Source organism: Lissotriton vulgaris, unplaced genomic scaffold, assembly GCF_964263255.1.
Source record: "Lissotriton vulgaris unplaced genomic scaffold, aLisVul1.2 SCAFFOLD_3843, whole genome shotgun sequence".
Lineage (NCBI taxonomy): Eukaryota > Metazoa > Chordata > Amphibia > Caudata > Salamandridae > Lissotriton > Lissotriton vulgaris.
In genome coordinates this window covers 163,164-185,421 of record NW_028249027.1, presented here as the reverse complement: position 1 = coordinate 185,421, position 22,258 = coordinate 163,164, and the positions used below count along the sequence as shown (strand labels likewise).

The 22,258-nt window shown below is 44.1% G+C and overlaps 1 non-coding gene across 1 annotated transcript; it reads left to right on the top strand.

Annotated features, from left to right (window-relative positions):
* Nucleotides 1-441: 441 nt before the first annotated feature.
* LOC147663733 (small nucleolar RNA SNORD58) lies at nt 442-507 on the top strand. The gene has a single exon (XR_015305238.1). It is a non-coding gene; the product is annotated as a small nucleolar RNA SNORD58 (small nucleolar RNA).
* The last annotated feature ends 21,751 nt before the right edge of the window (nt 508-22,258 follow it).

The window sequence follows — 22,258 nt, the reverse complement described above, 5'->3', positions numbered from 1 at the left end:
AATAGGCCTGTTATCACTGATTTGTACGTTAGACTACGTAATTGGGTCTAAGAAAGGCACGGTAACGCTTTGTATACACTCCGTGCATACATGTCTGCATTGCTAAAAGTTTGTACCGACTAGAAGTTTGGCAGCGCTAACTAATGACTCCGTCTTAGCCAGTGTATTTTTGTTTGTATTGCATTGGGATATCTAACAAGAAAGGACAGCTATGTGATTATCAAAAACATCGTTGTATGACCTACTCCCGTCACATCTTTAAAAAGAATTTGACCATTTCTCTTTGAGTTTTTGTTTGATAAATAGCAGCGTACATTTTCTGGAAATGCTTTACCGTATTCATTCCACAGGTTTTGAGAGAGACTTAAGAGGCTACTAACTAGTTGTGGCACTCTTTCCTGACGTCATATCCAATGATGCGAAAATGGGCTGGGCATGTTGCTGCGATAATGATGTTCTTAGGACACCTTTGAATTGATTATGAAACTACTTTGATTTCTGAGCAGCGAAAAGTTAGTTGTAAACCTATTTAAAAGGGCGCATCGTTGCCTGTGTGTGTGTGTGTGGCTCTCTGTGTGACTCTGTGTGTGTGTGTGTGGGGGGGGGAGGCTCTGTGTGTGTGGGGGGAGGCTCTGTGTGTGTGTGGGGAGGCTCTGTGTGTGTGGGGAGGCTCTGTGTGTGTGGGGGGCTCTATGTGAATGACTGTGGGTGGCTCTGTATGTGTGTGTGGGTGGCTTTGTGTGGGTGGCTCTGTGTGTGGGTGCAAATGCAAATGGTCTCGCATTTGCGAGAGATTAAGCTATTGGCATTGTAAATGACAATGCCATTTATTTATATGTTTTAAAAACAGAAACTGTGTGTGGGGCTCTGTGTGTTTTTTGGGGGGCTCTGTGTGTGTGTGTGGGGGTGGGGCTCTGTGTGTGTGGGGGGGGGGGTCTGTGTGTGTGTGTGGGGGGCTCTGTGTGTGTGTGGGGGGGGGCTCTGTGTGTGTGTGGGGGGGCTCTGTGTGTGTGTGGGGCGGGCTCTGTGTGTGTGTGAGGGGCTCTGTGTGTGTGGGGGGAGAGCTCTGTGTGTGTGTGGGGGGCTCTGTGTGTGTGTGTGTGTGGCTGTGTGTGTGTGTGGCTCTGTGTGTGTGTGTGTGTGGCTCTGTGTGTGTGTGTGTGTATGGTTCTGGGTGTGTGTGTGTGGTTCTGGGTGTGTGTGTGTGGCTCTAGGTGTGTGTGTGTGTGTGTGGCGGTGTGTGTGTTTGTGTGGCGCTGTGTGTGTGTGCGTGTGTATGTGTGAGTCCGCGTGTGTGCATGTGTGTGTGTGTATGCGTGCGTGCATGTGTGTGCATGTGTGTGTTAGTTGCTCCAGCTGTACTCCAACATTTTGTGAATGGCCTCTTTAATGACATCCTGGAAACATTTGTTGTCATTTGTTTACTTGGGTGACATATTCATCGCTTCGCAAACACTGGAGAACACCGGCAGAAAATGAAAGAAGTTCTTTGTTGTCTTTGTAAACATGCCTGGTGTGGCAACCTGGAGACAGACATATCTTCATTTTATTCTTTAGGTTTGGTTATTTTAGAAAAGGGCATTCACATGGATCAGGAAAAGGCGGTATCGGAAAGACCAAACGCTAACTCTGCAAATGAGCTACCTAAACCTTTCTCCGTAAAAAAAAGTTTTATTTTTAAGGACTTCAAAGCAAGAACCCAAGCTGCTTTTGGTTATCTGAAAAAAAGCTATTACCACAAATAAAATCTTCCGCCACCCAGATGATAAACAACCCTTCACCTAGAAGCAGATGCTTCCACTTTTAAACTTAAACATATTCCATCCCAATGAAATCCCATCAAAGAGAGTGTCCACCCAATAACATATAATTCACACATTTCGACTGCCAGTTACCATGACTACACCATAAATGACGGAGAACTTCCAACTATAGAAGACGCCTTTTATACTCTAGAGACACTATCAATAAGTCTCGCCACATTAAAGTTTGGTTTGGACAGATAATATCATTCATATCTTCAAAAAATCAATTAAATGTGCAACTGATCATCAAACCAGGTGGTCCCTTTTCATCTCTGCGTTTTCTTATGAGATTATAAATAGACCAGGAAAAGACATTATAAGTAACCTTGGGCGAAGCACTGCACTACGCTCGGGTAGTTTGCGCTACTTCGCACTACGCAAATTGCACGTAGCACAGTGCAAACACGCGTAGCGTAGTGCAGTAGTCATTTTTTGCTTGCTCGCAGTCATCAACGGCAAGTTGGCGGCCACGAGCGAGCAAAATGACATCCCAGTGAGACTTTTTCCACATTCGCGATCAGTATTATCAAGTTGCTGATCGCTAGCATAGAAAATAAACCTCCCGGCGAGATTCTTAACGCGGGAAGGCCAGTTTTCTCATTGCGAGTGGTTGAGTATGCTCACGAACGCTCGCAATGAGAAACTACCAGTGCACTTGTACTGTGCAAGATGTGGTTTGCACTGATTGCACAGTCCGTACAAGCATCCGGCACTGTGCAATCAGTGAGAACTGCATTTTGCACAGTGTACTATGCAGTTGGCATAGCTACGCGTACCTTGCGTAGTGCGAAGTGCACTTCGCGTAGCTACGCGTAGCGCTATTACACGAACTACGCCTAGGGATAATTATAAGACGAATGCATTACCCAGACAATCAAAAAGGAAGCGCTTGAATCAACCAAGGCACTCACCATTTTGATGATGAAGCCCCAAGCAGAAGAAGGAGGAGAGGTTGTCCTTCACGCTCCAAAGAACACTCTGGCAAAAATCAATCACTATGTTTGGATGCAAGAAATAAGCAACCGAAAAAAGGAAAAAAGAGATGATCATATTTTGTTAGGAAAGCATATTTTTAGTACATATATCTAGCTACCAGAAAAGGTTTTGTCACAGTTTCACGATTCACCCATATCAGGTAATTCTGGCTGCAGGTAAACAGGTTTTGTTGTTATTATGGAATGTCTGGTAGTCCACAACAAAATAGTTTATAGCTCAATAAATGAAGAATTGAGTAATGTGTGATCATGCCAAAGTGTGTGTTGCTGCCTAAGCTTCCTTAAGCCCACGTTTCTAGGCACTTTATTGTTGAATTGCCCTAACCACAAGTCTGTACAGTACTGTAGCAGGGTTTCCGTTCTCCCACAGAACTGTGCACAGAGATCTAGAACCTGGGTGAGTTAGGGTGACCCAAAACTCACCTTAGTATCAGAAATCCCCTTACCAAGCTAGCTACAGTGTCTCATTGGTACTAACAACTTCCCAATGACTTAGACAATACAGAACATGAACTTAGGGTACCTCAGGTATCGTGGAACACATGAACACTCTTTCGCTATATAATCATTTCAAACAAAAACTGGGAGTCAAAGAACACACGTTCAAGTTTAAAATATTTATTTTTCAATGCAAGGTTCTCAAACGCAGTATCTTATATAATATCAACATACATATTATAAAAATCAGAGTTAGCAGCATAGTCACTAATCCATAGTAAGCAAAAGGTGATAGCATGTTATAATGCAAAAATCTATAGAAATCTGTATCACCTATATTTCGCGCACCCTATTTAGCATATTATATTATATCTAAGAAGGTCTCATTTGGGTTTTTAGCAGGGCGGGCCCATACCTCTAAATGTCAGTAGTAGAAGATCACATCAACAGCTACCAGCTCTCTGCATGCGAAGCATCAAGTGTGTTGATTCATTCCCTGTAACTCTATCTTAAACCGGCGTAGAGCCCAATGTTGGCAGCAACATTATTTGTGTTATGTCTAATGTGGTGCGAGGATCAGGCTTTCAGCAACCTTGTGTTAGGTTATTCTTAGAGGGTGCAGTTCTCAGTGTGCAGACAGTTGTACCAAGCACTTCTGATATCAGAGCAATAACATATTATTCTCAAATAAATCACATCTTTCGTCTAGGTTGAAAGCTACAATAACAATTAGGTGTTGTGTGCAAACTGAACCCGAAGGAAAATATGTTGTTTAAACATTTAATAAACTCATGCTAACTTAACACAATATATAGAAACGCAGTAACCATATGACACCCCCCCCAATGATCCGAGGACGGTTAAAAAAGGGGAAAAAAAAACAAGCCAATACCATAAGAAAGGCAAAACATGAAAGCAGAGTTCAACAATATTGAGCCAAGCTAAATGTATGTAACTATATGTAAGAAATAATTGATCAAAATATGTATGAATGCCTATAGTGGCCACACAAAAATATAAAAAATTAGAACTTGAGGCCATGTATAAAATCATAGGCCCAGACCATATAAAAGTTGAATGTTCGTAACAGAAAAGGCACCATTCAGAATTACTAAAAAGTCACGTGCCATTATAATGAAAGTCTCCAAAGCCACTCATGGGTGGATAGAATATGCAAAATAGGTAGCCACAGCTTCCAACATGAAATCACTGTCATCATCCAAAAACAGTTCAGCCATCCAATTAAGCAATGGGAAAGAACATACGTGCTCCTCCAGCACCGAATCCTCTAGCAACATCAGAGGACAACTCAGTGGGTTCTCGAGAACGCTATGTGCCAGAAAGTCATGCGCCGCTGCGGATATGTCCCACTGACCCATAAGTCCATGCATCGCTGCCACGGCCATAACCCTTTCGCCAGAACAAACCAACTCGTGAGCAACTACGGGGCTCATCAGCTGATCAAAATCGACGTCAGGAGAAGTCGTCAAGCAGAGACACAAATCAATGGCCCAGTCGAAATCACAGCTCAGGCAATGAAACACAGGCTGGACACAAGTGAAATAGGAAAATCGAAACGACAATCCAAAAGCCGTGCTTAAAGTCGCAAGCGGTAAGGTGCCATAGTAATCAAGCATCCAGTTGCGAAACAGTGTTAGAAGGGGCTGAGCGGCTCCTTGTGCAGGATGGGCATCCATGTTTTATAAAGCAAAATATCACCAAAACGCCTGCAGCCAAAGCCAGCAAAACAGGGAATCCACCAAACAAACTTGCGAATATATTATGAAAGAACGCAGGGATACTACCAAATACTTTTTCAAACGTAGTCACGAGACCACTGCTAACCAATTTAAAAAAATGTGCGATTCCAGACGTGGAGGAGGCATTAAAGATCTGATGAACCAGCTCGCAGAAATGAAACGGCAAGTCAGTATTTAAAAGTGCCTGCACCTCTGTGCGTGTGTTAGCTATGTGAAGGACATAAGTTTCACGGGCCGAGCTCAGGGCCACTTCCTTCTGAGACAAAAGGGCTCTTATTCGGCTCAAACCGTTGAACTCCGCTCTCAAGGTTGGGATTCGCGGCCAAATGGAAACATCTGAATTCCCATGCGTGGGTGGATATAACACGTTCTTGCAACACACCACACGTTCTGATACAGTAACCACATAGGCGATACCGACCATTAACCCACAACACATCTCGTTATTCAAAAGTAAATAACTACCGTTAGACAATAAAGTGAATGTGGGAACTATTGCAGGAACCGGTGTGCCTTTTAAAACACAGGCTAAATTTGGCCTGTCCTGATTGCAAGAACCATGCAATTGGATGTGCCTGCATATCAGTGAACGGTCAGGCGACTCTGTGCATTCTTCACCATTCAGATTCACTTCCTTCCCCTCCTTCAGACATCTGTATGTGTATGGTAAAAACCATGTCTCATGGAGGAAAGCACTGCCTAGTGGTTCATATCGCCCTATAGCAATATTTATTTATTTATTTATTTATAATTACATTTGTTAAGCGCGCAGCTACCCGGAGGTTTCCCGGCGCTATGTTAAGCGCGCAGCTACCCGGAGGTTTCCCGGCGCTATATATCGCATACAATTTGTAAATTTATACAGAGCAAATGGTAAAGTAATAATTCCATGGATAAGCCATGTAGCAGCAGCTGCCTCAGCCACAGAAAAGGGCAAAGATTCTAACTTTTCAATGTGTAACATAGAAAATGATGCATCTCGCATGGAAAGCATGCGCTGCTTGTCAGTCAAATTAAATGGGGCAAATAGTGATGAGACGTTCATATAACTCCACGGCACTCGACCAGCCTTCAGAGTCTGTAGTGTCCAAGTAAACTGCATGACAGAACGCAATTGATTTTGACCATGATACAATACGGATACTTTATCATGCACAATGTCAACAACAGAAGACACAATATTGTTCAACGTGTAAATTTGGGAAGAAAGCATGTTAATACTGTTATCGACAACTGCAAGTACTTTTTCTAAATTTGCTTGGTCAATTGCCCTTAGGCGCTTAGCAGCCTCAATTTGAGAAACTTTCCAAATTTCATTGTAAACCGCATAAATCCACCGTTTAGATCTACCCTTAGCCGGGCCTTTTATAAAATCATTTATCCCCACATGCATCAAAGTATTTTGGAATCGCAAATGGTGCGATTCCTTAAAATCGTCCGTTTGCGATTCCAAAATAGCTTTATGGAATGCATCATTCAATTTTAGAATTTGCATCATTTTTGCGATTTCTAAAATTGCATTTGTTTTTAAGAAATCGCAAATATGCGATTTCTTAAAAGCAATGCATGAATATTTTTCAAATTGCGAATTCGCAATTAGGGGGTTAAATTTACCGAGTGGTTGAACCACTCGGTAAATTTGGAAAAAGGTGTAAAAATGCTTAAAAATGCTTTTTTTAAGCAGTCATGTTACGGACACACATGTCCTTAGGACATGTGTGTGTGTAACATGATGCGAAAAATACATTTCAGGGGTGCAGGGAGGGTCCTTTGGACCCCCCCCCTGCACCCATGAAATGCATTAACAAATTGCGATTTTCAAAATGAAAATCGCAATTTGTTAAAGCCTTCCCCTTGATCCCTATGGGTCTTTTGGCCCATAGGAAACAATGGGAAGTGCGAATTCGCACTTTGGATTCGCATAATATTTGAGAATCGGTAAAAATTGCGATTTTTACCGATTCTCAAATATTTAGCAAAAATGTACATGCATCCCATTTTGCATTTCCTAATTTGCGATTCCCTAAATATCGCAAATTAGGAAGTGCAAAATGAAACAATGATGCATGTGGGGGTTAAATCCACATTTTCAGTCAACTGAGACAGATGTAGTTTAACCGCAGCTAACGTGGAATGTTGTAACCAATTCTGACACAGTTTCCCCACAGAATAAGTGGTGACAGTGTAATCCTCCTCAAAACGGGGATCAGGTCTGACTTCTGTGAACCCTTCAGCCAAACCCAGAAAACGACGTTGGCACGAATCAGCACTCCTATGCCACATAAGCCAACCCTTGGAATCCAAAGTGGAAACGTTAAAGGATGAATTGTGCAATTGAGCTTGCAACTCATGAATGGACAATTCAGTATAATTACCCCAACCTGAATATTCTTCTAAATCGGGGATGATTGGTGTATTTAATTTTTTAGAAGTAGCCAATCCAAAGCATGTTGTTTGGAAAATGGACTGGTTTAGAAACAACATGTGATTCGGGATGAGACATGCACGGTCCAAAGCCTCAGTGCCTTGTACCTGCCAATCTTTGGTACCCCAAACCGATTTAAGGTCAATTGTTCCTTTCCAAAACTCGTAGCCATCTACAGCTAATCTGTCTAGAAAGGACTTCGAATACAGCAATTTTGTATCGGTAAGTCTAACTTTGGACATGGACTTTTGTGTCATTTTGAAATAAAATGACTCAGGATTTGATTGATTAAAGTCTGTAAAATAAGTGTATTTTTTCAGAAATGTATTGGAGCTGCCTCCCAATGGAGCAGGGCAGTGTTCCCACTGTGTGTAATTAACAGCAACCCTCCTAGAGTTTGTCTTATGTAAAAAATTATTACCATAATGTTGAAAACAAAACAAATCACCATAATTAATAGAATCTAAATACAGATCCTCAGCATCAAAGGCAGCATAATATTTCAAATCAGAGAACAATGCTTCTACGGCCTGAATATCCCAATCATCAGAACGTATATTTTGTTTAATCACATCCCCCATGTTTACTCTAAACACATTCGGAACATTAATCACTTCAGTGGGCCCATGTATTTGAAATCTAACTGCATCCCACACAATCCCATCAAGGACAGGCCAAGCAGTAATGTTGACTGTATTCAAGTTTCGTTTCAGTCTGTGTGCTGAATGTGAAGAGGAAAGTGGGGCCAATGTTCCATTAAGGTACCGAATTCCTGTTCTTTCTTTAACGTAGTGACCATCGATCAGGCGGAAAAAATAAAACACAAAACCAATTGACATAAAAAGATAAAATGAAAATAGAATCAACCAAATGTATGTCCAAGGGGGAATTAAAAAATGTTTTATAAATAAAGTGGCATATTTCGCAAAAGTTGATGGTTTCTTTGAAAGTTCCGAAACAGAGTCAAAAGAGAATCTGGACTGGTCGGCCAAACGAGTCTGCAAATCAGGCATAGATAAGTCAGCAGGATAGGTGTAGTTCAGTTCATCAATGTTAGTAACAGGAATAGTATTTAATAAAGGACTGGATATGGCAGGCATCTCGAGGGACACCTCCTGTTCTGCACCAGAAGTTATTGCCAGCACAGAATGCCTCACCATGGTATGACAGGAAACAGCTGGTGTCATGCTATGAAGAATCGGCCACCCTGTGTGTCTTGACATTGTCAATAGAAATAAATCTGCTTTCCTTACGACCTGGAAGTGGTGGTAAAATGACTGTTCTTGTGCCCTTTACTCCAAGAACTAGAACCAGTGCACGATATGAGGGACCAAACTCTTTCTTGTTATCGATCTTCTCTCGAACCAGTTCTCCAACTTGGGGTAGCCAGCCAACTACCGGGATCTGCAACGCATCATCCGATGTGGAGGGCAAATGCTCCTTTGCTAGACTGTCTCTGGTCTTTGTAGATCCTGTAAAACATTGCAATGTTCATCTACGTCAAAGGCCGAAGCCTGGGCCTTGCAGTCTAGACCGTCGAGGTCAGGGACGTACATCTTGATACCAAAGAGAATTTTGTACGGGGTCCGCCCACCCAGAGACCTTCTAGGGAGATTATTAAGCGCACGCTGCACGCCATTGAGGTGGGCTAGCCAGTTTCTGCCAGTGCCTATAACTCGAGCTGTCAAAGATTGCTTTAAGTCACGGTTCATTCGTTCCACTACACTATTACCCTCGGGTCTGTACGGACTCGAAAACTTGACTTGGACCCCGAACGAAACCATAGCATCCTTATACGCCTTAGAGGCGAAAGCCGGACCCTGATCCGAATGGAAGGTACCACAGGCAAAAATCCCTATAAAGACTCGCAAATCCTTGATGACAGTCCGTGAATCAGCGCTCCGATGTGGCCATACCCACACAAAGCGTGTGCATGAATCAACTGCTACTAAGATGTACTTGTATGCAGTATCAGAAGAAAATGGACCGCAGTGATCCAAATAAACGCATCCAAGCGGTTTATTAGAGATGTACAACTGTGTCTGAGGCGGACGCGCAGCAGTTGAAGGTTTAATCTGCTGGCAAATGTCACATTGAAGGACATAATCGCGTGTCTGTTTGTACAGTCCCCGCCACCAGAACCTTTGTTGTAGCTGAGTTACAGTGGCTGAGACGCCCGCATGCGCAGACGCCACACCTTCATGAGCCGCTGTAATCAAAGCAGCCCTGCGATCCGAGTTGGGAACTAGACGTTCACCAACATCAGGAATTTTCACATAAGGAACCTTATCGGGACTTAAGTGGTATGTGTATTTAGAAGGGAACCCCGCAGGATATTTACCTCCCTTCTCCGTCGCAGCAACAGCTGCCAAGATGTCATCATCTATTTTGCTTTTGGACCTCGTGACTGCTGCAACTAAGTATTTCGATACCGCTGACTTCGCTGCTTCATCAGCAAGCGAATTACCAACAGCGTGGACCCCCACGCGCTGATGGCCGACAGTATGAATCACAAACATCTTCTCTTTAAGTTCTGCCACTCGGACCCAGATCATTTTATGTTTTATTGTGCTACCTTTGGAATCACGAAATTCGTTCTGAATCCAAAAGAACAAGTTCTCATTGTAAGACTGGACACAGTAGTAAGAATCACTTACGATCAAAGTCGTAACACTAGGATCAGCGTACTCCAATGCAAGCATCAGAGCACGAAGCTCTGCTAATTGTGCGGTGCAGTCCCCAAGCGTCTGCATGTGCACGACACTGGACTTGAACTCATCGTTCACCATGGCACCGACCACAATGGCGCAAGCGGAAACGTAAGCATGTTTAGAGCCATGCGCAACCTGCGCCGAACCATCAGTGTAAATGATGCAATGGAAATCCTCCAACGGCCGCATAGCTAAAGGAGCAGGATGAACAAACTCATACTGTAAGTACTCCTGCGACCGTAAAGTGGCGTCAAAAATAAACGTGACATCCTGGGATGTCAAGGATGCAGCCCACTGAATCCACCTAGGGTGCAAAGCTTTGGAATTTGGTACACTGGCTTTCGTAACTGCCTCCAAGGCAGGACACGGGGTAACAACCAACATACGTCTTCCTTGTGACAGGGCACGTTCCTTAAGAATTGCTATCTGTACAGCCGATAAAACTTTCTCCACAGTGGAAAAACGCAGTTCAGCCGAAGTGTACAAGTGTGACTTGTAAGGAATAGGTACTGTATCCCCTTCATTAAAAGTCAGGTACGTGAAACCCACCACCCCAGGGATAATTCTTATCATCAGGTTGGTCTGGTTATCACGAGTCTGTAAGTATTCAGAAGCGAGCAAATCAGCCTGCAAAGACTGCAGAATGGCTGAATGCTCAGGCAGCCAGCATGATTTGGAAAAAGATGGTTGTATCAAAGCATACAAAGGCTTGATACGCTGGGCATATTCCGGAATGTAAGTCCTCCCGAAATTCAAAAAACCCAGCAAAGATTGTAATTTTTTCAGTGTTGTCGGAGAGCGCAACTGTGCGCATTTCTCCAGGAAGTGAGGTGCCAACCCCTTTCCCTCGTTGCTAAGCTCGTAGCCGAGAAACAACACTGTGTACTCTGCAATGTGCGACTTTGCAAAGTTAAACTTGTAACCAATGTCTGCAAAGTTACAAATTATGCTATTTACTCGACACAGATGCTCCCAAAGATCGTCGTCTGTGAGGTAAATGTCATCCACATACGAACAAGCAACTGGGTCGAAGCCCTCCAAAAGAGAGACTATGCGGGCGGAGAATACTCCAGGACTATTCTTATAGCCCATTGGGAGACGTCGAAACATTTTTTGCACACCGCCGCATGTAAAGCTGGTCCATTGGGAACTTAGACCGTCTAATCTATGGGCATAAAAACCATTGGAAATGTCAAGCGTGGTTTTGAACCGTTTACGCTCAAGACTATTCACTAAAGCAGAGCCATGAGTATTCTGTACTGCGCAGTTACGGCAATGCGAGTTTAAATGCCTATAATCCAAAACCAAACGATATGAGCCGTCCGGCTTGTTTACAGTAAAAAGGGGGTTATTCATCGGTGACACACATGTTTCAATTACACCTTGATATTCCAATTGTTCAAGGATAGCTGCGACTGAAGCTTTGGCTTCACGCCATATGGGATATTGAGGTTGAGGCTGCGGCTGAGACCGTAACGGAATCTCATGGCTTGGAGACAATTTATCCCAGCCACACTGATTGCGGTACACAGCCGGCGCAAGCGCCAGAGCCCACTCTTCTGCAAAATGCAGCGCCTCCACTCTCGATACAGTGTGCGTGAAACTGGGGAGGATCACCTCCTCCCTTCGCGGAGCTGCGAGAACAAAAGGTGGGGGCCAGTCAGCCTCCGAAAGCAAAACGTCATATGTAGACGAAAGATTTTCCCAAAATACCCCTTTTACAGTTCGCTGCATGTCACCTTCGATTAACAGGACAATTTCAAAAAGACGTTCAGGGGGAGCAACATGCGTATCAGCAGTTTCAATCACAACATAAGTGTCAGTCACTGTCACCTTCAACAGTGGACGGAGGGCCTCTCTCACTATGGTAATCTCTGCCGCGCTGTCCAGCAAGGTCAGAGCCCACGTCAGATTCCGAAGCCGCGTTCTCACTATCTGGGGCATATCGATGCGCTGTCAGGGCGGCGACTTTCTTCGTGGCAAACTGTGGTCTCTTGGGCGTAGCGCCTTCCTGCTGCTCTCCACCATTACGCGGGCGGGGCTGAGCACGTCCTTGCTGGCCACCCCGGCCCCTGCCCCCCCTCCACCACCGGTTGACGGAGCCGATGAGTCCTGAAAGGAACGAGGAGAGCGTTGGTCAGAAGCCTGAAACCTTTCAGGTGATTTAATCATCGCGCGATTGCGCAAATCATAAACTCAATCCGACTGCGCAGGCAACGGTGACGCAGTAGTAGAAACCTGTGTTTGTTGTTGTTGTTGCTTACCGTGATTCTGCTTTTTAGGCCAATTCTGTTTCTTGGACTTAGGTTGACCACTAGTTTCCGAAGACTGACCCTGGGGCTGCTTTTTCTCTTTATCAGGAAAAGCCTTAAGACCCTTTGCATTGCGGCCAACCGTTTTATAAGCCGCCACAATTATCCTTGCCAACTGACGGGGTTTCTCGGCCTCGGGAATTAACGCTAAAGCGTTAGCAACCTGAAAGTTCACTGCATCCCCCTTGACATTTGCAAGGATCAGATCGCAAACTACATCAAAGGTGCCACACAGGCGCATACCCAACTCAACCACCGATTCCGGTCCGTTGTCGTCTTGAACACGTTTAAGGACCGCACCCAGATTGGTCACAGACGGGGTGCCATAGCACCTCGAATAGACCGCTGCAAAAGTCTTACCCCAGGTCTCACAGTCAACAAGTTCAGGGGCCAAATCCTTCGGTAAACTAAGCGTAAGAATCCGGTGTTTGTCACCAGGATTCGTATTAGGAAATACAGCTTCCAGCTGGCCGAATTTCTCCGCAAGCCAGAAAGGAAAATCATCCTTATCCTGGGGCTTCTTGCCCACTACAGAATTCACCATGACAGGATTGATTTTCAAACCAGCCTGCTTTGCTCGAAGCTGCGCACCCCTAGGGGCTGCGTCCTGAACATTACGGCTTGTGTAATGAACAAGCGCTCTAATCACAGACACTGCGACCTCATGAAGACGCCGCAGATCAGCCACGTTACAAGTGGCGCGATTAGGGTGAGGAGTCCCGCTTTAGCCCGCTTTGGAGTCCAGCCAAAGCGGGCCAATTAGTGCCCGGAATGGACAAAGGACCCAACCTCGGAGCGGTTAAAGCGTGTGGTAGGGCGCCACCAAACCAAACTCCATGCTGCCAAGCATCAATAGGAACCTCCAGTGCCCTGTACGGAGCATACGCAACCGGTACAGCCGAAGCAGTGTATGAATGGAACACTCCAGAATTAGCGTCCACAGCCGGAAATGTCACCCACGAATAAAATAGTTCGTACGGGTAAGCATGTTCCGCACTCACCACCAGAACCACAGCCAAGCCTTCCACAGGGACATTAAAAGCCCGCAAGTGGTCACGCACCGCAATGCGACTATGCTGCGGGATGTCCACGGCTTGTGCCATGTCAGCACAGGAAAGTGAAAAAACAAAGAATACTTTGAAGCACAACTGGGTAGTAATTCAAAGAAACCGTTTTAGATAAATTCAAGCTTGAAAAGACCTATTTCAAAAATAGGTAGGTTGTCCGACACCACCGTTTTCCGGAAACGGGAATGAAAGGGTTAAGGTTTGAATGATATACTACTCGAGTGTCATGATATAAGGCCAACAACGTATGGGCGCCATGTAGCAGGGTTTCCGTTCTCCCACAGAACTGTGCACAGAGATCTAGAACCTGGGTGAGTTAGGGTGACCCAAAACTCACCTTAGTATCAGAAATCCCCTTACCAAGCTAGCTACAGTGTCTCATTGGTACTAACAACTTCCCAATGACTTAGACAATCCAGAACATGAACTTAGGGTACCTCAGGTATCGTGCAACACATGAACACTCTTTTGCTATATAATCATTTCAAACAAAAACTGGGAGTCAAAGAACACACGTGCAAGTTTGAAATATTTATTTTTCAATGCAAGGTTCTCAAACGCAGTATCTTATATAATATCAACATACATATTATAAAAATCAGAGTTAGCAGCATAGTCACTAATCCATAGTAAGCAAAAGGTGATAGCATGTTATAATGCAAAAATCTATAGAAATCTGTATCACCTATATTTCGCGCACCCTATTTAGCATACTAGATTATATCTAAGAAGGTCTCATTTGGGTTTTTAGCAGGGCGGGCCCATACCTCTAAATGTCAGTAGTAGAAGATCACATCAACAGCTACCAGCTCTCTGCATGCAAAGCATCAAGTGTGTTGATTCATTCCCTGTAACTCTATCTTAAACCCGCGTAGAGCCCAATGTTGGATTTGTGTTATGTCTAATGTGGTGCGAGGATCAGGCTTTCAGCAACCTTGTGTTAGGTTATTCTTAGAGGGTGCAGTTCTCAGTGTGCAGACAGTTGTACCAAGCACTTCTGATATCAGAGCAATAACATATTATTCTCAAATAAATCACATCTTTCGTCTAGGTTGAAATCTACAATAACAATTAGGTGTCGTGTGCAAACTGAACCCGAAGGAAAATATGTCGTTTAAACATTTAATAAACTCATGCTAACTTAACACAATATATAGAAACGCAGTAACCATATGACAGTACTGTTCATTGTAGTGGGTTATTTTATGAAAAGATTACCAACAGCGTCAGCATTGGCACAGCAATTTCCCAAAGACAATGTCTGTTTGCATGATCTGCCGGAAATCCTCATGACAGACCGGAGACAATTTCTGCAGCTCCTTGCTAAATCACCTAGGAGTGACACATTTTAAGCCTGCAAGCTAACCATCAACAAACTGATGGGCAGACAGAGATATCAAACCAAGTAATGGAGCAATATTTTCATTATTATGCAATAATCATCAGGACATAAATAGGGGAGGGCGGAGTTCGAGGAGTTCCACTCTGCGGAATTCCATGGAGCTGCTGAAAAACGTTGTGGAATTTCGCAGAGTTCCGTACGGGACGGAGGTTCACTTTCAGCAGAGCCTCAGACCCCCACGAAGGCAGTAGCAGCCCGTGGAGGGAGTTCCATGGGGCCGAATGGCAGGGAGGGGGAGGGGCAGGGTGATGTGGGGGGTAGTAAACACTCAAATATGGATGAACGGAGGTAAGTAAACATTTAAATAAATATAACAAATTTTGTTCCCTCCCACTCCCAAGCAGCAGTTGCACTGCCTTTCATAACAGGATTTGGCTTCCAGTTCCTGCCTTCATCTACTCCCCAGGCAGGGTGAGTCTCAGCTAGACGCTGCCTCCACTTGATGAGCACACCCATGTTTCCCGTCAGTGAATCTGCAAGCTAGGGTAACTACTTGTCACATTTATAAATGGCCCTATGTGAGAAATGGAAATAGATTACTTTCCCTTGCCAATAAACTATGCCAGGCAGCATAGAAGGAGTTTTCGGTAAGTGAAGCACAGAGTAGAAAAAACTTTGTAAACTCTGCCTACGGAGTGGAGTTTACCACCAAGGGCTAGACATAAAAAGGAAAAAGGTTATAAGAAAAAAGAAAAAAGGGAAAAAAATAAGCATATGAACTCAAGGGCTCCAGATTGCGCATGATGAGGGTCCCGCAAAAGAAAATACTGAAACGCGTTGAGTACAGTCATCATAAGACGGCCATCTCATGAATATGCACTAAGCAAGAGCCCATCTCATGAGAAGATTCATGTCACTCACAGGTACCTGTCTGGCTTCATGTGTGCAGGCGCTCTCTCTGGCTTGCACCCGGTTGCCTTTGTCGCTTCCCGTGCTGACTGCTGTCTCTGACGCTTTGGTTCTCCTATTCCTCCTCTCAAAGGGAAAGGAATTGCAGTGGTCAGTGCTGTCACAAGTGCTTCTTCCAGGTCCTCATCAGGTCAAATGCAGTGGGATAACATACTCTTGTACTCCTGTTGCTTTAGCGTTAGTGTTCTCTTGCACCTGTTCATCACAACCCGCTCTTACATATGCTATAATTAAATATGGATGATGTTTTCTTATTAATTCAGCGTCCACTTTAGCCGCAGTTGCTTCCTAAGGTTTCAATCAATCAATCATTCCATTTGTAAAGCGCGCTACATACCCGTGAGGGTCTCAAGGCACTGGCGGGGGGGGGGGGGGACGGGGGACACCTACTGATTGAAAAGCCAGGTCTTGAGAAGTCTTCTGAAGTCCAGCAGGTCCTGGGTCTGTCGTAGGCTGGTAGGGAGAGTGCTCCAGGTCTTGGGGGCGAGGTAGGAGAAGGATCTGCGGCCGCCGGTGGTTTTACGTAAGCGTGGAACTGTGGCGAGGGCGAAGTTGGCAGAGCGGAGGCTATATTAGGTCCTAAATCAATTTTATTAGAGATAGTACATTTTTACATCTCCTACATCACATAGTAAAGTCCCGCCTCTTTTTCGATGTTGGCACCAGAAGCATCGTTTAAAGGAATGAATGACATCAGCAGTGTGTCCATCGAGGACGTCTCGCGTATTATCAGTGAGAGGATCCTGCCACCAGCTCATTGGACAAGTTTAGCTGAAAGTAACACGTTTCTGTCACAAGTTTACACAACATAGACTTGAATTAAGAGAAAATGTATACAAATCATTCATATTTGGAAGCATTTTAGCAGAGAGCTCTGGTTGGTTGAAATGACAATCGTTTCTTGAGTATTTGATTTGCTTCTCCCTATTTTTTGTATTGAACATCCTTGACGTTTGGCTTCCTGATGCTGTGCTTTATTTTACAGCGAGGGATAAATTGTGTGTATTATTCCATCAACAGTGGAATATTATTTACTATTGGATTATTGCAAGTGCTTTACGTATTCAACTCAAACCATTGTATAAACAAAGCTCTAGATAGCTGCTACTCTAGTTCATTCTTATTTTATTTTATTTTATTTTCATTTCAAATTTCTACCTCGCGGGACATTTCTCTTGTGTTTACTTACAGTAATTAGCCAATGCCTAAGAGGGATATTTGGCTAACCCCCCAGATATATAGAGTGCTTTATTATACCAGCAACTTTTCACCACAGGACAGACACCGTCCATGCAGCAGGGGCGGCCACCACTGCCACACAGCCGACACACATGTAGCAGAGGGACACGAACAAGCCGTATGCTTACGAACCGGGATTCGACACGTTAATAGGTGAGGACCCCGGAAGGGACGTGGTGGTTGCTCACTTGTGCTTGCCATCCTCACAAGCACATCATGAGGAAGAAGCTCAAGACCTGGCTGTTCGAGCAGTAGCGGCACCCCCCCCCCCCCAAGCGCCTTGAGACCCTACGGGTAGGTAGTGCGCTCTATAAATGTTTTTGATTGATTGATTGATTGATTGATTGGTGCTGATAGTAAAGGTGATGCTGGTAGAATCATGGGTGATGGTGGTACTGGTGGTGTTGAAAGCTGTGGTGGCGACGGGGGTCCCTGCTGGACGCGTCTGCCATGGCTACTCTATAATATTCATTCCTCACTGGTCTTTTACGTAGGCATCTACCATATCCAAGGCATATGACTCTTCACTGCGCGGTGCTACACACCCCAATGCTTGCAGTGGAACAAGCCCATCATTGGCAATCTGAGGAGGAGACATCAGGCCAAAACAACTTCCCACATAGGAAGTGTTAGCACCACCACAATCTTTGATGCCCTGTGTACTTGGTTCATCAGCCGCAGACTCCAAAACCAGTCTTCTTTGCAGTGTGGGCTTTAGAATGAGCTTTCAAAGGGCTCCAGTCTCAAACGTGGGCTGTTGAGCAGAGATAGGCTCCCTGAAGGATCGGTCCAGAAATGTGGGCAGCAGGTCCTGCTCACGTTCCATACGAGAAAGTAAAATCAGTCGTTTCCAACCGTGGCCCGTGCAGGTAGAGCAGTGGGGCCGGGATTTCGATGACGATGATGAGGGGAAATAAAATAAATAATACATTTTCCCTGGTCATCGTCCATCGAAATCCCCTCCCCCACCCACAGCTCTTACCTGCGCGGGCCACGGCTGGTTGTTTCTGTGCCTTCGTAAAACTGCATCTTTACGAATATGCTAATATTTGCAGGGATCTTACTCTTAACATGTACTGATGTAACTTACTCTTGAATTTCGATTTTGTTTCTGTACTAACTGAAAGAGTATGTTCATTCAAACATGCCTATCAAGTTTCAGGCATTTCTGGGGTTTAGAAGTCATTTTGTTTAGTGTCATATATTTGTACATTTCCCTGCCTCTTGTAGTAAGCTTAGCCATGTTTTAAATCTGGCATTGCGGAGTGTGAATTTAAGAAAACTGATGAACTCAGCCTTTGATTGAAATCTGTTATATTGACTCGAGAATGTCTCACATTCATACTCATGAGAAGCTCTTACCATCTGCTCGTTAGCCAATTTCACTCAACGTACTTTGTACTTTTTTTCAGCAAACTGTGGGCCCGATTCACAGAACTAACTTAAGACAAACTCCTAAACTTACTACTTTTGGTATTCACAGAAGTTAGGATTTTATCTTAAGTTTGTCTTAAAACAGACTGAAGACAGACTTAAGTTAGGATTTTATCTTAAGTCTGTCTTAAGTCTGTCTTAAGACAAACTTAAGACAAAATCCTAACTTCTGTGAATACCAATAGTAGTAATTTTAGGATGTTGTCTTAAGTTAGTTCTGTGAATCGGCCTCTCAGTGGGCCCGATTCACAGAACTAACTTAAGACAAAATTCTGAACTTACTACCATTTTGGTATTCACAGAAGGCACTTACTCATTTCGGTATTCACAGAAGGCACGTACTCATTTCGGAATTCACAGAAGTTAGTAGTCCTAACTTTAGGACTCCTAAATGCCTTCTGTGAATACCGAAAGTCTTAAAATTAGGATTTTTCTCAGTTTAGTAGTAGTATAGTTAGGACTTCAAGACTTTCGGTATTCACAGAAGGCATTTAGGAGTCCTAAAGTTAGGAGTCCTAACTTTACTACTACTAAACTGAGAAAAATCCTAAATTTAAGACTTTAGGTATTCACAGAAGAAATTTAGGAGTCCTAAAGTTAGGAGTCCTAACTTTTCTACTCCTAAACTGAAAAAAATCCTAACTTTAAGACTTTCGGTATTCACAGAAAGCATTTAGGAGTCCTAAAGTTAGGACTCCTAACTTCTGTGAATACTGAAATGAGTAAGTGTCTTCTGTGAATACCAAAATGAGTAAGTGCCTTCTGTAAATATGAAAATGGTAGTACGTTTAGGATTTTGTCTTAAGTAAGTTCTGTGAATTCCGCCCAGTGTTTTTGGTTAAATACACATATAAGTCTTAAGTCTGTCTTAATATATATATGTCTTAAGTATGTCTTAAGTCTGTCTTAAATCTGTCTTAAGACAAACTTAAGACAAAATCCTAACTTCTGTGAATACCAAAAGTAGTAAGTTTAGGATTTTGTCTTAAGTTAGTTCTGTGAATCGGGCCCTAAGTCCTAGCATAAAAACGATGATACAAATATGTATTTCACTGTAAAATATGGTGTGTACTGACAGATTTGCATTTTCCATAATTGTGCATAATTTTTGGTCATTTTGGCAAAAGGTCACATAATTATGGGAAAGCAAAACAATTCCCAGAGTGTCATGGCAAGCCATAGACTATGATTTGAGCAATTATCCACATCTCCGTCATCAAGTTCCGCCATATCTTGTTCCACATTGCTAATTGGCAACATAGCCCAGTCCCCACCAGTTTAGAGGATTCTGGCACTGCAGTCCAGAAGAAATAGTGGTGATTTTGTTATCGTCCATTGTGGGTCAAGAAACCAATGATCTTCCTGAGTTTCCCTGCGTGACAAATGAAAACGGCAATTGCCCTTCAGCCAGCAACCGGGCGAGGAGGGCACGAAGAAGACACACTCTTTGACACCTTCTTTTGAATAGCATCTAGTGCCCTGAAACCAGGGGCGTAGCTAGAGCTTGTGGCGCCCGGGGCTATCCCTCAGAATGCCGCCCCTGGAAGGGGGGGGGGAGGGGTACTGGGGAAGAAAAACGACGAGCACTTGTAAGAGGTCCGAGAGACATGTAGTATCGCCGCTAATAGTTACCTCGATCATGCATGTTAAATGCACATACATGACACGGTCCAAGGCTTCACAGTTGAATACACCGGTGACAGGCAGTACAAAAGAGAACACACAGACTGCATGATCTATCTCGCGACTCAGAAAAACCGCATGTGACATCCATCAGAGAGCTGCGTGAACAATTAATTGCTGAGAGGAACTGGCAGCTGGCTGGGAAACTCAGGGGCTACTCTGCAATATCATGACCTGATTGATCACCATTAGGGCCCCCAGGTAACTGTTCGGTCTCATGCTTCTTAAAACCACTAGAATAGAGTCAGCTGCCTGGCAAGTGGTTTGGAATGTGCCTGCTGATGAGCATATCTGAAAATTAAAAGCATTTTTTTTTCACGGGCACATTAAAGCATTGTGCCAGCTGAGTTTATAATTCTGCTATATAAGTTGCAGAGTGAGGGAGGAAGGGAGACACTGGCATAGTAAAGAGTGGGCAGAAAGAAAGGGTTGGAAAGAAGAGAGAAAGGCAAGAGGAAGGAGGGGGAAGAGAAGAGGGAGAAAGGAAACAGAAGGAAGTGGTGAAAGGAAACAGACTGAGGCAAGAAAAAGAAAGTAGAGAGAAAGAGGATGTGTGTCCCTAAAAAGACCAGATGTAAAAATTATTAGGGACAAGAGGGGAAGAGGACGAAAAAGATGAGAGAGAGAGAGAATGAAGAGGCTTGATGGAAACCAGTGTCTCATTCAAGTTTTCAGCCTATGATGCCAGCTCTGTCCCAACTACCAGTGATAAATGAGCTGAGGATGGAACCGCCTTCCGCCCACAGTGAAATTATCTTTTTATAATTTTATCATATCATAAATCGCTTTCTTCGAGCTGCTGCCTCTCTCTTAAAGGGGCATCATCTGAAGAAAAAGCAACAGGCCTCTCCTGCACCACTAAAGGGCACCACCAGTAAGCATTCCAGAATGCTGTTTATTTGATGACTGCGACGTCTGCTTGGATATTGATACCTATTGTGACTTCATTCACTAGATGGCCCTTCTATGGACGGTCTTGGGTAGCATACACAGTATGATTCAGACAGTCTTGCTGCACAAATGGGTGCAATGTTTGATATTTATATGTTTCCCTCAGCTTCGTTCCTTGATTTTGCTCGTTTGGGGAGGGGGTGATGGGATGGAGCAGCAAGGAGTTAGTGTGAATGAAGCAGTGTTTAGGAGGGAAGCAGCAAACATGAAGTGAGCTAAAAAATGTGCATTCTAATGGAGTCCTGAAAGGAAAAGTTTGAAAAAAGTTCCCTGAATGGGAACATTGGAAGGATACGAGTGAGCCAATCAAAATGATGATAAAGACATATGCCCCCTGGGAGGGCCAAACACAAGAAGAAGAAGAAAAGCCATAGAGTAAGAAGCAAGCGACCGTGAGTGGTCATGTGGCTCAGTGGACTAATGCACCCACTGCAGGGGCCTGTGTTCGACCTCATGACTAGGTTCAAATCCCAGCAGGTCCACTAAACCTTTCATCCATCTGAGGTCGATAAAATGAGTACCATTGAGTTGGGTACCAATAAACATCTGATATTCAGCGCCAAGATGCCTACTGTCTGTGCGCTTATCCCGTGTTCTTTTTTTGCATTAGAGCTTCTCCCCCACCCCCAAGTTGTGCCCTCTTTTGTTGGTTTCTTCTCCCATCGTTATTTTCTCTATCTGGTAGGCCTCCTTTTTTCCGTACCCACTCATCCTGTTACTTCCTCCTCTCGGTGTTGCCCCCTGATCCTTGCTTCTTCTTCCCCCTGTATTGCTTCACCTAACAGCACCACTGGTTACTCACCCCTCACCCTCACAGTGTTTCTTCACCCAACCAGCTTATGCCATAAGGTAGCTGCCAAAGATCAGTCAGTCAGTCAGTTACATAATAGGATCAGGTCTTCATAGGGAAGCACAGTTTTCTCTCACACTCCCTCTGACACCAGATTCTAACTGCTAAACAGTGTTTAATTAAGATGCAAAAAGCATATTTGCAAATATATTGCCACTCAATCAGTGAAATAAATAAAATATACATGTTGACAAAGAAGCAGCCAAGGAGTTCACTACGCGTGCCTTCAAAATCTGTTCCACCAGCAGGCCACTGGTTTGAATCCTGGGAGGGCCGC